This window comes from Gossypium arboreum, chromosome 1, assembly GCF_025698485.1.
Source record: "Gossypium arboreum isolate Shixiya-1 chromosome 1, ASM2569848v2, whole genome shotgun sequence".
In the NCBI taxonomy this organism is placed as follows: Eukaryota; Viridiplantae; Streptophyta; class Magnoliopsida; order Malvales; family Malvaceae; genus Gossypium; species Gossypium arboreum.
This window is the reverse complement of record NC_069070.1, coordinates 104,374,129-104,390,767: the sequence shown is the minus strand read 5'-3', so window position 1 is coordinate 104,390,767 and position 16,639 is coordinate 104,374,129.

The following is a 16,639-nucleotide window of genomic DNA, read 5'->3' as shown; positions in this document are numbered from 1 at the left end:
CACATCACTTTGTCATTTAACACAAAGTTTCAACACATAACCACCTTGACCGAATACTTCTAAAAACTATCAAAAGCTCCACATTTGTTCATACCATCATTTAAGTTCACCAATATCTATTTAGCTAGCTCATTTCACCTTTCTAATATTTCTATCCAAAACATAAAAACACTATCTTCTTAGCATTTATCCATTATAACCGAATGCACATTTTGTCAGCAATTCAAAAAAAATTCACATATGGGTTATAATAAGAGCTTGATTGCTAACTCAATTTTCATAAAATCTAATAAAAATAACATAAAATCCTACCTTAATTAACCCTTAAGATGGCCGAATGCCCTTGACATTTTCCTTCTTCTTTCCCTTATGTTTTCGGCAATGAGGATGGAAGAGAAACATTCTATTTCCTTGTTTTTATCACTCCCCCATTTAATATATTATAACATATTTTATATTATAACATATTTCAATTATATAATCTATTATTATAAAAAGCATATAATTATTGTATGCCAACCCCATTACCGTACCCATAATTTAAAAAGGTAAAATAGACATGCAAATCCACCCTTTTAGTAATTCAACAAATTAATCCTTGGACATTTACCTACCACATTTTAAAGTTCTCAAACAAGTCCTTTTAGCTAATTTTAAGTCCAAAAGACAAAATTAAAAACCAAATTTTCAAACATATTAATTCAGTCATTAAGCATATAAAATATATGCAATTAAATAAAAAAAATAAATTTTTATGACTCGGTTTTGTGGTCTTGAAACCACATTCCGACTAGGGTCAAATTAGGGCTGTCACAATTCATGTGTGAAATTAAATTGTATAATGATTTGTGGTGAATTTGAAATTGTGATTGAATTGTTATTGTGATTGATTTGAATTCGAATGATTTCGATACCCTATTAACTAGTTGGGCTAGGGTGGATATAGTTGGAATGCCATAGGATAAGAAGAGTTCAGGGATTCTTCGACCTCAATTCGATGAGACACTTAGTGTGTCACATTTGCTGCGAATAGATTCGATGAGGCATTGGTCGCCACTTTGCTTCGGCTTAGCCGATGAGACGTTGTTCGTCACTTATTTGCTTCAAACTATCCTATGAGGTGTTGGCCACCACTTTGGTGTGTTTGGTTGGATCCGTGTATCCTCCAAAGTCCAAGTTATGTTAATAGGGGAAATATATGTGAAGAGAAAAATTAAATAAAATTGATAAATTAAATTATTAAATGAAATGAGAAAGTGATATTATAAGATGAAATGAGAAATACAATTTGAGCTATGATATTGAAGGCATAAAACCAAGGCTCATGAATTATTCATATTTGAAAGTGAATTGGATATTTATATGTGATTAAGAGATGAACCAAAGGTTCATGAATAGTTGGTAATCTTATTGATGAGATATTGAATCAAATAATGAAAATGATACAATGGAAATATGATAACTTAGTATGAATTATATGTATGATTTGTTAATTATATATGCATGTTTATAATATTTTATATTTTCTATAATTTGAATTATGGTAATACCACTGAGTATTTCCAATACTCAGCGTACGATTTGTTCCGTGCGCAGGCTAGGTAAAGTTGAAGTTTGGTGTAGTATCCGAGTCAATCCCGACCTCAGCTTAATTTCTGGTGATGAATCTATCTTTTTTGAAGTGTGGCATGTATTATGTTTTGTTTAGTCACTTTAATATATTTATGTTTTGGGTGTAAGTAATTTGTAACTTTTAAGAAGTATTTAAAATGAATAGATGAATGTTATTTGATCAAGATTTATAAGTTAATGTATTGGGCATGAATTAGGTGTGTTTGATATGTGAAAATAGCTTTAAAATGGTGAAAAATCATGTTTGCACACGGCCAAGTCACATGGGCTTGTGCCCAGACCGTGTAGCAAAGTCAGAATTGCCCACAGGTTAGTTCCACGACCGTGTGAGAAAGTCAAATTTGCTCATGGGCTGGCCCCACGGCCGTGAGAGCCCCACGGGCAGGCCACACGGGCATGTCCCAAGCCACACGGGCGTGTGCCCCTATTCTTAAGGAAAAGTTTCCAAAGTTCCTAGTTTAATCCCAAAACACTTCCTAAGTATATTTTGGCCCGCGTAGATCCATATTAGGGACTTAAAGATGGAATTTAAGAAATTTTAAATTGAAATATAGATTTATGACTCGGTGTTGTTCGTTATTAGCGTTTAATTTCGGTAATACCTCGTAACCCTATTTCGATGACGGGTTGGGGTTAAGGGGTGTTACATACCTGTTGAGTCAACTGAATTCATGGTTAAAGTATCTAACCCTTTAGGCCAGTATGTGTTAGCTGATAAGGTTTGCAAGAACTACCTATTAATGATTCAGGGTTACTGTTTTCTGGCTGATTTGATGTTATTACCATTCGATGAATTTGATGTGATTTTGGGCATGGATTGGCTAACTTTGTATGATGCTGTGGTAAATTATAGACAAAAGCATATCATATTGAAATGTCAGAAAGGTGGGATACCTTATATTGAATCAGATAAATTGAATGAGTTGCCTATTGTGATATCAGCTATGTTAGCACAGAAATCTGTGATACAATGTTGTAATGCTTACCTTGCTTATGTATTGGATACTAAAGTGTCTGAGTCAAAGCTTGAATCAGTGCCAGTGGTTTGCCAGTATCCTGATGTGTTTCTAGAGGAGTTACCTAGATTACTGTCGGTCAGAAAAGTCAAAATTGCTATAGAACTTGTACCGGGAACAACACCGATATCGATAGCACCATATAGAATAGCTCCTACTAAGTTAAAATAGTTGACTGATAAGGGTTTTTCTTGACCTAGTTTTTCACCTTAGGGTGCACCGATTCTATTTTGTTAAGAAAAAAGACAGATCGATGAGATTATGCATTGACTGTCAGCTCAACAAAGGTACAATTAAGAATAAATATCCACTGCCTCGCATTAATGATTTGTTTGGTCAGTTGAAAGGCGTCATAGTGTTCTCGAAGATTGATTTTCTTTTTAGCTATTATCAGTTACGAATGAAAGATTCGGATGTACCAAAAAAATTATTCAGAACCAGGTATGGACATTATGAATTTCTTGTGATGCTGATTGGTTTAACTAACGCACCTACGGTATTTATGGATTTGATGAATAGAATTTTCAAACTGTATTTAGATAGATTTGTTGTAGTATTTATTGAGGATATTCTAATTTATTCTCGAGATGAGACTGAACATGCTGAGCATCTGAAAATTGTTCTGCAAACTTTTCGAGATAAACAACTGTTTCCTAAATTTAGCAAATGTGAATTTTGGCTTTGGGAAGTTAGTTTTCTAGGACACATAGCATCAGCTGAAGGCATCAGAGTTGATCCAAATTAAATTTCAGCGACTTTACTGGAAACCACCAAGAAATGTATATGAAGTTAGAAATTTCCTAAGATTAGTTGGTTATTACCAGAGATTTGTAAAAAGGTTTTTAATGATAGTTACACTGATGACACGGTTATTACAGAAAGATGTGAAGTTTGAATGGTTTGATAAATGTCAGCAAAGTCTTAACCAGTTGAAAGCCTTGTTGACCGAAGCACCAGTTCTGGTTCAGCTTGAATCGGGTAAGGAATTTTTGATTTTTAGTGACGCGTCATTGAACATATTAGGCTGTGTTTTGATGCAATAAGGTAAAGTAATAGTCTATGCTTCCAAACAGTTAAAGCCACATGAAAAGAACCATCCAACACATGACTTAGAGTTTGCAGCTATTGTCTTTGCATTGAAAATTTGGCGGCACTATTTGTTCGGTGAAAAATGTCATATATTTACCGATCACAAGAGTTTAAAGTATCTGATGTCGCAGAAAGATTTGAATCTGAGACACCGTAGATGGCTCAAACTATTGAAAGATTATGAGTTAGTTATTGATTGTCATCCGGGAAAAGCAAACGTAAATGCTAATGCTTTGAGTAGAAAGTCCTTGTTTGCTTTGCGAGTGATAAATACCCGACTATCACTATCTGATGATGGCTCGATTTTAGCTGAGTTAAAAGTTAAACCAATGTTTTTACAACAGATCTGTGAAGCTCAGAATGTGATAATGAGATGTTAGTTAAACGGGTACAGTGTGAGTCAACTTCTGATTCAGAATTTCAGATAGGACCCGATGATTGTTTATTATTCAAAGGTAGAGTTTCTGTATCGAAGAATCCAGAGCTTATACAAAAAATTTTGCATGAAACTCACAGTGGTCGCTTGTTTGTTCATCCGGGGAATAATAAAATGTACAATGATTTAAAACAAATGTACTAGTGGCCGGGAATAAAATGTGATATTTTAGATTTTGTATCTAGATGTTTGATATGTCAACAAGTTAAAGCTGAACATCAGGTATCTTCAGGACTGTTACAGCCAGTGATGATACTAGAGTGGAAATGGGATAGAGTTACTATGGATTTTGTATCGGGGTTACCACTATCTTTGAAAAAAATATGCCATTTGGGATATTGTCGATCGTTTGAAAAAGTTGGTACATTTTATTCTGATACATACAGATTTTTCGCTTGATAAATTAGCTGAGTTATATGTTTCAGAGACTATCAGGTTGCACAGAGTGCCAGTCTCTATTATTTCGGATAGAGATCAATGGTTCACATCGTGATTCTGGAAAAAGTTACAGGAAGCTCTGGGTACGCAATTACATTTTAGCACCGCATTTCACCCTCAGACTGATGGTCAGTCTGAGTATGTGATTCAAATTCTTGAAGATATGCTTCGGTGTTGTGTTTTAGAGTTTGAAAGCAATTGGGAGAAATATTTGCTATTAGTCAAATTTGCGTACAATAATAGTTTTCAGTCGAGCATAAAGATGGCGCCGTATGAGGCTCTGTATGGTCACAAATGTCGAACTCTATTATATTGGACTCAACTTAGTGAGAAAAAGATGCATAGGATTGATTTGATTCGTGAGACTAAGGAAAAAGTGAAAGTGATCTGAGATAGCTTAAAATTAGATATAGATCGTCAAAAATCTTATACGGATCTTAAACATAAAAACATAGAGTTTCAAGTTGGCGACAGAGTATTTTTAAAGGTTTTGCCTTGAAAGAAAGTTTTTCGGTTCGATCGTAAAAGAAAGCTGAGTCTGCGATTTATTGGGCCATATGAGATTACTAAGAGAATCGGACCTGTTGCGTATATTAGTTTTACCGTCAAAATTAGAAAAGGTTCACAATGTCTTCCACGTGTCTATGTTACGAAGGTATCGATATGACCCTTCACATATTATTTCTTCGACGGATGTCGAAATTCAGCCTGACATGACTTACAATGAAGAACCAATTAGAATTTTAGCACGAGAAGTGAAAGAATTGAGAAATAAAAACATAGCTTTAGTACAAGTTCTCTGGTAGCGACAGATACCTGGGAACCTGAGGAAGCTATGAGAAAGCAATATCCGAACCTCTTTTCTGGTAAGATTTTCGAGGAGAAAAATCTTTTTAGAGAGAGAGTTGTAACAGTCTGTTTTCAGTTAAATCAGAACAGTGGTTTCAGGACCACAAATTCGAAGTCAAAAAATTCTGTTTAATATTATTTTATGGTCTACAGTACGATAGAAATATCGTATAAAAATTTCGTTAAGAAATTTTACCATTTACATGCCTAATTTGATAAAAAGGACTAAATTGCATAAAGTGCAATGGTTGTATTCTAATAGCTAAAGGTATTAAATAGCTATAAAATTTTAAATTGGAAGTCCCTATATATTAAATAGGCCATTAAAGTGCTTAGTGGTTAAGCATGAATAGTCATCATTGGAAATTGAATAAATTATTAAAGGTAATTTTGGAAATCAGTGATTTAAGTTATAATAAATAAAATAAAATAATCTATTCTCATCATTATCCACCAAAAAAGAAAAGAAAGAAACCCAGCCATGGAAGCTTGAATTTGGGCAAGCTTATTTTGCTCAATTAGGTATGAATCTTTGTCCCATTTTTGATGATTTATATGTTTCCGAGATCGTAATAGCTTAATCTAGCTAACTCGAGGATTAATTTGCAAAAATTTTAAATTATTAGGGTTTTTCTATTGATGAACATGTTTGAGTTTTGAAGTTTGATCATAGAAAATGAATGATTGTTGTTAGAAAAACAACTTTTGTAAAGAGCATTTTGATGAAATTATCAATTAGTGGCTAAATTGAAAAATGTGATAAATTTAGGGTAACATATGTGAATTTGTGAATTATTTGGTTTTCTATTAACATGTGTAAAAATCGGCTAGGCTTGGGTAAGGATTAATTTGCATGAAATTTATTTTTTTGAGCTTGGGGACTAAATTGCAAAGAAATTAAAAGTGTAGGGAAAAATGGTAATTTTTCCAAAATTCCATGTTGGATTAAATTGAATGAGAATTATATTGAAATAAGTTAAATTCGTTTGTATAGATCCTATCAGACCTCGTATAGAGTTAGATCGAGGTAAAGAGAAAATATCTGATTAGTAGCCTTTGTATCTACGTTCACTTGTCGAGGTAAGTTCGTGTAATTAAATTGAGTATTTGTTTGTTTTAATTAAATCATATGTATGTGATTTGTATAATTTTCATGTATAAATACCGATCGCATATCCGAAAAATACCGAGTCCTATTTGAACCTTATGAAATTCGTGGGATACAAATGACATGTAATTAGGGTTACCGATTTGGTTTGGGTTCTACATGTGTTGTGGACACACCACAACTTGTATGAGCTTCCAGTTATTGAGCTCGCATGAGCTTCCTGTTATTCAACTTATATGAGCTTCCCATTTACAGCTCGTATGAGCATACAAGTGCATGAACTGATGGATTACAATTAAGTACACTTCGTGTGTACTACCTGTGTATCCAACGATATTCTAAATGGTTCAACGAGCACAATTCTGTTACGAGATTTTATGAGTTCGATATGAACTATAACTGGTATTTACATGAAGTACATGAAATATGATTGTTTGATGAATTCAACCATGTGTGTTGGATTTTATATGTGATTTTCATGGCTAATATGTTGGTGATAATGTATTTAGGCTTTTGGCCAAATTGGTTGAGATATGTTTTATTTATTTCCTTATTTTATGGATATACGGTAAGTTAAATTTTGTGTTATACGAACTGACTAAGATTAAATGCTTACTCTGTGTTATTTTTCATGTTTTATAGTAATTCGGAAGCTTGTACGAGTTGGAAGCTAGTCGGAGCTATTTCACACTATCCATTAGTCCTTTTTGGTACTTTCAGTAAATTAATTTCGGTTATAAAGACATGTATATGTTAATTTGGCCAATGTTGGCATATAATTATTTTATTGAGATTAGCCACTTATATGGCTTGTGTTTGGTATATTTTGATGTATATATATATGTGGCCTTACCATATTTGATGTGTATTTAATATGGTAGAATGATGAAAAGTAAAATGTGATTTGAATATGTATATATGTATTTGGTTATTTAGGTAAGTTTGGATACTTGGTTGTATGTGATGATATTTCTTGTTTAAGACTTGATTATGGCTTGTTTTGAATACCTTGTTATGGTTTGTTGATGCGTAATTTGTTGTGTTTAGGTTGGTACCAAATTGGGTGTGAAATGTAGCTTGGAAAATGGCTTATTTTCGTCTATACGGGCAGAGACATGGGCGTGTGTCTCAACCGTGTGTGACACATGGCCAGGTGACACGATTGTGTGTCCCTTGTATTTTTTAAATTATACAAGTCAGTATGCTCACACGGCCTAGCACACGGGCGTGTGGTTTGAACGTGTGGCCCAAGTTAGAGAGTTACATCGGCACAGACATGGGCTGGGACATGGCCGTGTGTCCCTATTTTAAATGCCCACGTGGCCTGAGAGACTGGCATGTCTCCTGACCATGTGAGCTACACGACCTGGCCACACGGCCGTGTGACCTTTACAGCTTTGAAAAGTTTTAATGTTTTCTGAAAAATTCTTTAAGTACTCGATTTAGTCTAGACTTGTTTTTAATGCGTATTTTGGGCCTCGAGGGCTCACACAAGAGATAATATGTTTGATGTCAATTGGTTTCTAAAATGAATATTATATGATGCGAAATGTTTAAAATTTCTGTCTATTTGTTCTGTAAACTCTGGTAATGCTCCGTAACCCTGTTTCGGGTATGGATATGGGTTATGGGTGTTACATTAAGGGTTTTCCATGAAAAATATTTGTGTTCTTGATATTCTTTATTTTTCTTTATTTTTTTGTTCGTTTTTTATATGAGTTGATCCCCAATGAACTAGTATCAAAACTACGATTCAACTTTCGTATATCGACTCATTTGGTGGCATAATGTCTTTGGATATCGAGAAGTTCGACGGACAAAAATTTCAATTTATGGCAGTTTTGGATAATTATGGAGGTAGCTGATGTGGACGAAGACAAGAGTGATCATTCGTTGTTATCTACACATAATCAGGTTGAAGGTGGAATTATCTCAGATTTTTGACATATGTCTGATTTAGAGAAAAATCTTACCCGTTTTTGGTTTTAAGGACTCGAATGGTTCACAAAGTATTTGAGGCAAGGTTGGTCGTAGAGGGTTATAATCAAGGTGGAGAGAGTTAATGTTTTCTCTCCTGTTTGAGTATTATTGGCCCTTGTTGTATTATACAACTTTGATTTGAAGACTAGAAGTCTTTCAATTTCCAAGTTTGGGCACAGTTTAGACTTGGTTGATATTCTACAAAATTTGTGTTTAACCCGTGATGAGGAATGGAAAAAGAGAAGTGATAAGTACGAGTCAAGGTGGAGATTTGTGAGGTGCGCCTCGTATTTCCAGAAAAACAGATGGTGATGTTGTGGCGGGTGAAAATGACATCACAATATGTTCTCCCATTTGGCAACTGCATTTTAGACTTCAAGTAGGACTTTTTCTCCCAGCCAGACTCTAATTATACTAGGGATATTTTAGTACGATTAGAACTCTAAATTAAGCCTATTTAAAGGGGTCTTTGTATCCCTGTTTTTAGATACCAACCAGAAAAATGGCTTTTATTCGGTGGCGACAAGATGTAGTCGCATATGAATTTTGGTGAGAGTGTCGTGGTAATTATGGAGAATATTTTATACCATTTCTGTGAGTGCCCTATGAGATTTAACGTTTTGTTTACCTAATTGCTCTTTCAAATTTTGAGCTTTGTATTTTGGGTTTTGGATATTGTACATTTAGTACTTTTAGGTTTATTTTCTCATATTGTACTCTTATTTGTTTACTCATTTAGTGAAAAGCTGAAGCCTCTTTTGCCTGTGGTTTTTTTCCTCTTTAAGAGTTTTCCACATAAAATATTTGTGTTCTTGATCTTCTATATTTTTCTCTGTTTTCTTGTTCGTTGTTTATACGGGTCGATACCCAACAAACATTTATTGAAAAATTGTTATACAAATGATCTAATTTGTCCATGTATTTTTTAAAAGCATTTGATAAGAATTTGCGATAATTTTTGTTTATGTTGACAATTTAAATTTTATCAACTCTTGTAGAGCTTCAAAATGTAATAAGATTTTTAATAAAAGAATTTGAGATGAAAAATCTATAAAAAGTAAAGTTTTGCCTAGACCTGCAGATTGAACATTTAAAAGATGGGATTCATGCTCATTATTTATTTTATACAAAAAGGATCTTAAATTTTTTTTACATGAACAAAACACATACTTCAATGGTCATAAAATCACTAAATGTGAATCAAAACTCATTTTATTATTGTGAAAATGATAAATAATTCCTCGGTCATGAAATACCATACCTTATTGTCATAGGGACATTATTGTAAGTTTGTAATAAGATTTAGCTCTTCTTTAAAGCACAAACATTGAAATAAAATTAAGCATATATTTAGATATATTAGAGAAATAATATGTAGGAGGTTATTTTATTCAAATGATTCAAAATCCCAACTAGTTGGCTTTGTAAATGCTGGATATTTATCAAATCTATATAGTGGTCGATTTGAATCAAAATATTTATGTATACGTAAGGGTATAACCATATTATGGTGTACGACAAAATAAACATTAACTATTGTATCTTTAAATCATGAAAAAATAATTGCAATGCATGAGTCAAGTTGAGAGTGTGTCTAATAAAGGCTATTATCCCAACATATTCGGAAGATGTGTAATTTACCTCTATAGGAAAAGACGTCAACTATCTTCTACATATATAATGTAGCATGTAAAGCCTAATTAAAGGGAATATTTATCAAAGGAGACAAAAGCAAACGTATTTCACTAAAACTATTCTTCACTCATAATATTTAGAAAAAAAAGAGATGATATCAAAGTTCAACAAATTTGTTCTAATGATAATTTAACAAATCTATTTACCAAGGCATTATCAACTATAACATTTGAAAGGTTGGTATACAAAATTAGAATGCATCAACTCAAAGATGTTAAATAATGTCGTTATTAGTATGATTCCAAAATATGATGTACTAACTTACCTTTAGTTAAGATTTTGTTCCGTTTAATTTTAGGATTTTAACAAGACAACTTATACAGGGAATTTGTATATTAAATTTTCCCATTAGATTTCTATCCCATAATATTATTACTAATAAATTATTTAACGATACACAATTTTTTCTTGAAGTACAACTAAGATGGAGTGTTTCAAATTCTATTTACTGTACCAAATCCCTATAAGAATTTATAGAAAAAAGTTTTGTAAGTCTCTTATGTACAGTTACATCTCTACTTATCAATAGAGACATGTACAAAGTTTGAATATGATAAGTCATGCCTTGTAATTCCCTCTTCTCTCTTTGCTGTTGTTATGATTTACTTCAATTTTATAACCATGCCTAGTAGACGTTGATTATTGATATGGGCCTATCAACTTTTTAAAAATGCTGGGTAGCTTCAAGTTCTAACTCAAAGGGTTGAGTTGCATCTTGATTCACACACTAAATTTGTAAATCATCACATTTACAAGTTTAATTCAAAGTTTTCACAATTGGTTGGATGGTTAAATTGATTAAACTATAAATTTTTGATCAATTTAATTAAATAAATTACAAAAAAATTATAAAAAATTATTAAAAATAGAGAAAATAATTTCAACTAATTCAACTGATTTTTTTTGTTCGATTTAACAGGTTATGAGCGATTCGCAAGTCAATCAATCTAACCCCTCTTTCCGAACGATATTTTGACTAGTTTAATTTCTTCAACCTAACTTACCACACATCAGAAGAAATGGGACTCACAAATTTGTCTTCATACTATTAACTTTGAGGTATCACCGTTTTGAATTACTTTTTTTTTTTTAAAATTGGAATGAATTGTTTAAATTTAAACACAAAAATTTGATATCAATAAAAATTTAAGCAACACAAATCCATTACATTTACTATTACATTAGTGATTAGTTGGCACTTTTTCAATGACTTGGTTATGCTAATGAATCAGTTACACCACATATTTAGTATCCAAATCATGACTTATGACGTTCCCTATCATAATTTTAAGTCTTAAAAGGCATGTTGTTTAGGCAGCCTAATGATATATCAAAAAACCTCACCCAAAATCAAACTTGTAGAATCCTTTGGAGTTTGGCCTCAATTGTGCTTCATATTGTTTGAGGAGAAGTAGAATTAGGTCAAAACGGCCAGCATCTGTGAAATCATTGAATATCATTCTAATCAATAATTACCGTCTATTTGCCAATCCCATAATCCTGAGTCCACCTTCAACTTTTTTAGCTTCCAATTTTATAAAAAAAATTATTTTACCCTTTCATTTATTTTTGTTATTAATTTATATTATTTATCAAATCAAACTAAATAGATAAAAATTAATGTTTATTAACTTTGTTAACATGACATACACATGGATTATTACGTAGATTACACGTAGACATTTAACTAATTTTTAAAAATTTTAAAATATTAAAATATGTTTTTATAATTTTAATGATTTTAAAATATCTTTTATAATTTTTAAATTTAAAAATTAATTAAATGCTGACGTGTCATCTACGTGGCAATCCACATGTATGTTATGTTTGCAAAGTTAACAAACGTTAACTTTTCCATCCATTTTGAGTGATTTGATAAAAATAAAAGTTCAAGAGCTAAAAGAGGCGAAAAGCTAAATAGAGAGTTAAAATGATTTTTTTGTAAAGTTGCAGTGCAAAAAGTCATCATGCCTTTATAAAACTCATTTAAGTTTTAAGTATTAAATTTAAGTTATAAAATTGTTTGATATATTACTTAAAATTAATTACCGAATATAATTAGATTATTTGATAAATATAAATTTTAGATTTAAAAAAAATTCTACATTTGATCCTCAAGTTTTATACATTTCACCATATTCTAAGCAAAAATCAAAATTTAAAGGTAAAGTTTTATAGGATAATATAATATTAAAATAAATAAAATTAAATTAATTGTAAATTTTTTCCATTAAATGATAAGTAGCTCTTGTCTAATTATTTTTGACATTTTTTATAAATTTTTTACCAAATTGTTTTTATTTTGGACTATAAAAATGTGTAAAAATTTAAATCATTAAAAATATTAATTTTAATTTATTTAATTTTTCGATAGCCTATCAAACAAGACCTTATTATTTAAAATAATATTTTATGTCAAAAAGTAATTTAAATCTTATATCATAAATTGAAGAATTAAGTGTTGAATTTTAATAATAAATTTTATATGTATCAAATTTATATTATAATATATTACTAAAAATTAATTACTAAACTTGATTGGGTTGCCTGATATAAGATAAATTTTGATTTTAAAATTATTTTTTGTAAATTTAATTTTTGTTAGTATAATATTTTTTATCATTTTGGAAAAAAAGTTAAATAATAATTTAAATATTTTTAAAAATAATTTATTTTAAATATAACTTTTTATTATTTTCCACATTAACTGTTAAATAACTACCTACCCATTTACCTTATTCAACATTTTTTTTGAAAGGTTTGTATTAAGTAAAAATTAAATATAATTATTAAACACATTTAAAAATGAAAATATTTTTAAAGAAAATAAAAATTCACTAAATTATCAGAATATTCCTTCCTTGGCACATGTTAATGAATTTTATTAATTATCATCAAAATATCAAAAGAATATTGCACAATTTCTACTTTAACGAACTAAAATAAGAAAAATGGATAAATTAAGTAGGTGGATAAAAGATGAAGATGGAATTTATTATTATTTTTTTGTCTACTATTTAGGTTGAGAATCAGAAAGTCATGTTTGTATATGGGGTGGAGCCAACTTATGAGGTGGATACTTGGCACCAAAGCATCCACTGTGGCTTAAGATATGGAAGCTAAAACTGCCCCAACATAGTGATGCGACAGAAATTGGTAATCAATATTGAACGATGTCGACGTAACCTGATGGATGATGATTGCTGCAATTTATGTGAAGTTGGCACTAAATCTAATCTTCATGCCCTTACAGACTGTTGTAGTGCTAAAACACTATGGGTAAAGCTGATCCTATGACACTGAGAAGTACATGCTAGTATTTCTTTCTTCATTATGTTGGAGATGTTGAAGCAAAGCAATTCCATGCTCTTAACCACAAGTTGTACTGATCAAGGCCCGTAACTCTTTCTTATTATTAGTAACATTTCTTGTCTTGGCTTTGAATCAGTTTCATTAGATTTTAGTGCGTTGAGTAGTCTTTTCTTCGTTCGGATTTGAGTACGAAAGGCCCACCCCAAAGAGCGAATAGTCCTTATCGCCACGCGGCTTAATCCCGATCACTCCCTCAAGAATAGGATGCAATAATAGTGCAGAAGAGGAGTCAATAATAAAGTGCACATCAGAGACTACTTTTTAATAGTAAGGCAAGGTTTTCCAAAGCCCCTTCCTTAACAGATAGAGCAATCCTCACTCGATAGCTCAAATTTGACAAAGTACAAAATCATCTGATCCTTTCTCGTTTACGTACTCCATTGGCTTTATCCTACTCTTACCGCTCCTCGTTCACTAGCTTCTACTAGTCTTTTAATGGCTTATTTGTACCTAGCTACATGATGGAACTCCCCTTGGCCAATCCTCACTCACTTAGAAAAAAACATATTTTGGTTGAGCCTCTCTCTCTTGATAGATCTGATTAAATGCTTGCTTTTCTTGCGTGCTTGTTCTCTTGATATTTATTCTATAACTATAGATTTGGAGCCAATAAGGTATCACTGCATGTCAAACTGTGTCAGGTGAAAGGCAAAAAGAATATTTCATTGGTTCCTTCCCTATCATATATATTATAGCAATATGAAAGTTGCAAATTTAAGAAATAATTCAATGTGTCATAGTTTATATATCACCATTTGGCACCTAATAAGTTGATACGTGTATATATTCCAAATTCTAAAAGCTGCATTTTATAATTTTGATTAAAGACCTTAACGTTAAACATTTAATATGAAATTAACATTCTTATTAAATATGTATATTTTGAATTTGCCAATAAATATCTTAGACATTAAAGATAATATTTTTGCTATATTGAAAGGAATGAGAGCCTCATATTTGCATATACATGAAGAAATCATGGATATGAAAAAGTTTTAGTAATTATTTTGATAAATAATAATAAACATAATTTAAATATCTTTAACTTCATATTATGAGTAAGAAAATGAAAAGATAATATATGAAAAATAATAAATATATTATGTGATGACTCGAAATTCAAGAAATGTCGTAAAATGCAATTTTAGAACTCTATTTTTGTAAATCAAGTCTGTAAATATTAAATAAAAATATTTACGGAGTTATGATATAAATATATTGAAGTTCGATTAAGAAATTTAGGTGAAAAAGTAATTAATTAAAGCTCAAGGATTAAATTGTAAAAGTCTAATCACTATTGAATTTTAATTAAAAAAGATTAGAGACCTAGAGAGCAATTATCCAAAAGACTAAAATGGTCAATAAACAAATTTTAGTTAATGGATAGTGGATGATGATGATTGTTTCCATTAAGTTTAGTTAATAAATAATTAAATTATGTTAATTCATTAATTAAACTAATTTAATTAAATCTAAACTACGTATAAATAATAAGGTAAGTGGGCTGAAAACCAAATGGCCATCTTTTTTCAAGCCTCCACCGTAACCATTAAAGGAGAAACACCAGGCTTCCAACTCAAACTTTCAACCAAAAATTGTTTAAGGTAACCAAGTCTTTTTCTTGAAATTTTTATAGATTTATAATCATGGGAGCTTGATTTAGCTAACTCATGTACAAATTTGATAAATTGTTAATGTTTTAGAAAGTTGTGATTATTGATTTATTGATGAATTCGACTTGAAATTGATAGATTTTGAGGTTAGATTATGAAAAAGGACTAGATTGTAAATTTAATTTTGTTTGTTTGTTAACTTTGTTACATTAGTGATGAAATTGAATAAATGTAAAATCTATAATGAAATTATGTTAGGAATAGAAAATATAAAGTCTTTAATGAGAATATGTGAAATGGAATTTTAATTTGAAGTTAGGAATTGAGAAATATGTTTATCTTAAGTTTATTTTTTATTTGGATGTGGATTGAATGAAATCTGATACGTTCTTATTTATTAAATTATCAATTGTAGTGAATGACGACTTCGGGTCATCGAGAGAGAAAGGAAAAACAAGAGTTGTCGATGAGTGACGCGAGATATCAATTTGTGCTTTTATGATTTGAGATCAATTTATTCTCTGCATATTCATGTCATACTGCATGATTGAATATTGAGATCAATTAATAATGATATTATGAATTGGTTTGATATGATTGATATTGATTGTCGAGATGAGATAGTGGACTGAATTGAATAAAATAAAAAGTATTATGATTTATTAAGCAAATGATGCATAGTATGAGAATGGATTGAATATGTTATATAGTATGAGTTAATTGTATGCTGATGATAAATTGGAATGAAATTGTGATATTGAATGTGAAATTATATATATGAATTGGATTGAATTGAAATGAAATGAACTAAGTGGTTGTTGTGTGATAAATATAGTGTACAAGGTATGGAAATGCAAATGTAACTAAATACATGGTATGACAAGTAAATATGAAAGTTTATAGGGCTTAAAAATGTGAATATGGATAATTATAGGGTATAATCATGTAAAAATGATTGATTATAGGGATGAAAAATGAAATATGTGTTATTGATGCCCATGTGAACTTAATAATATGTTAGGATATGGTTGGCATGCCAATAGGGTCATATGCGCGCTTGTACTAGATATATGTCTCTACGAAGAACCTGATATAAGTTTAGCTTGAATGAGTAACCTAACTAGGGATAAAATTAGCTCGGACAAGCAACCTTGTATACTTTAGCCTGGACTGACAACCTTATGAAATTTTAGCTCAGATAAACAATTTGGTGTGGTGTATTTTACCTGTGTATTTGAGACCATTTTACTAGGGTTCCATCGGGTGAAACATTATAATTGAAATTGGAAACTTGAAAATGTAATGAAATGGAACTGATAAACTGATTTGTTATGCCATTGAAAGGAATTATGTGTATTTGGTATAATCTTATAGATTGATACTGAAACGTGTCTTTGAAATGAACTATATG